This window comes from Eptatretus burgeri, chromosome 7, assembly GCF_056783735.1.
Source record: "Eptatretus burgeri isolate ZD-2024b chromosome 7, Ebu_testis_v1, whole genome shotgun sequence".
Taxonomy (NCBI): Eukaryota; Metazoa; Chordata; class Myxini; order Myxiniformes; family Myxinidae; genus Eptatretus; species Eptatretus burgeri.
Genome location: NC_140967.1, coordinates 55,492,594 through 55,494,416, shown reverse-complemented (window position 1 = coordinate 55,494,416; position 1,823 = coordinate 55,492,594). Strand labels below are relative to the sequence as shown.

At 50.5% G+C, this 1,823-nt stretch overlaps 1 pseudogene; it reads right to left on the bottom strand.

Annotated features, from left to right (window-relative positions):
• Positions 1-820: 820 nt before the first annotated feature.
• LOC147023295 (uncharacterized) overlaps positions 821-1,823 on the bottom strand; it is a 53,304-nt pseudogene continuing 52,301 nt past the window's right edge.

The window sequence follows — 1,823 nt, the reverse complement described above, 5'->3', positions numbered from 1 at the left end:
TCCTGCAGCATCTCACCAAGGAACTTCACTGTGAGGTTGGACCTCGACACCTCTTCCTCATCACTGCCTGCTTCCTCCTCCTCCTCCTCCTCCTCCTCCTCACAAACCTTGGTAATGACTTCCAACTCCTCCTTGGTGAGCTCCTCAGCATGCGAGGTGATAAGAGCATCCACCTCCTCAGGCTTCATGTGGTCAAAGCCTTCCCCTCCCACCTGCCATGCCAATCTGACAATTTCATGGCTCTCCTCTGTGTTGTCGGGAAATCCTCTGAAGTTCTTCACTGCTCGTGGCCACAGGTTGTGCCAGCAGGCATTGATGGTGGTGGCTCTCACCTCGTCCAGTGACTCTTTGATTGCACTGATGTAGTAGACTATGTTGAACTCCTTCCAACACTGCCCGATAGTGAGCTCTGGGTTGGAGTCCAAAATGCAGTGAAAGGTGCGGTGGGTATAATATGTTTTGAAAGTCATGATTACCCCTTGGTCGAGCGGCTGGATCAAGGGAGGTGGTATTGGGCAGCAGGAATATTGTTATGAATCTCGCAGCCATGAGCACTCAACATTCAGGTCTCAAGGTTAGTTATGTCGATAAGTATGTGTACAGTTAGAATCCATCCCCTTCTGTCTAAATGGAATTACATGTGTGCTACGGATTATTTTATTGCGAGGATTTTTACATCAACAACGCCAACAACAACACTCTGCTCGTGGCATTGTCTGCGCTCTTCACTCGTTCATGAAGCGTTTCATTCTGGCCTGGCGCCAAATAAGGGTATGCGTCATTTTCCAGCCAATGGGTGAGGAGCAGACCAGAGCCGGGGCTATCCTTTGCAAAAAGGCGGAGCCACGACACGCGGTCCGTCGAATGAGAGCAGGCCACGGATGAGCAGAACGTGCCTGAGAAGGACGATGAAAGAAAAAAGAACGAATAATTGCACCCAGTCTGCTCGAGCGCGCTTCGGTCTGGTCTGCATCTGACTACATCACACGCATCCAAGGCTTCTCGTCTGGGCAGAACTACAAGAGGTCGACCATCTCATCATGGGAGATCACCTCGTCTCACCTCCTCTGGGTTCAGCTGCCCTGGTCCGTCCTTTGGCGACTGGTGCTCCGGGAAGGAGTGGATGACCAGCCGTGCGCTCGCTGCCAGGTAGTCAGCCGTCCTGACTTCCAGCCGAACTATCCTCCCCGGCTGGAGGGCTGAATAAAGATCCGGCGGGTCCATTTTCTTTTTGGGTGTGTGTGTCTGTGTGTGGGCCTATATTGTCTAAGTAGAATTGTTAAGTGCTTGTGTTATTGTACATTGGAATATATTCGGTTGTAACTCTGCTCTGTGTCTCCCATCCCGATGATTCCCTATTGCAAATAAATATCTCTTTTGTTGAATGTACCAGCTTGTTTCTGTGGTTCTTTCATTGGCTTAGTATGGTGCGTGTTGGGAAATTGGGAAATGGTCAATTGTGCATTTGGACCGACGGGTCTTGGTCACCATCCTTTGTGGTTGTGGTGGGTTACGCACGGTTCGAGCACAATTTTTTTTTGTATACCTTGTCGAGGCTCGTATAAGAGCTATTCTGAATGGTGGGACATTCCATTCCATTGGGACCATACTCTGTACAGAGCGTTGGTGCTGCCGAAGCAATCTCCTTGGCTATTGGGCACAATCCTGGACAGGTCGCCACTCTGACGCAGGATACTTGAATGACTCGGTCATCCCAGCAAGCTGGTACTCATTTTGCCGACATCGGAAGGATGGCAGGCTGAGTCAACCCCCTGGTGAATTAATTCAGCGAGCAACGAGGCTTGAACTCAGGACCCTCGGAT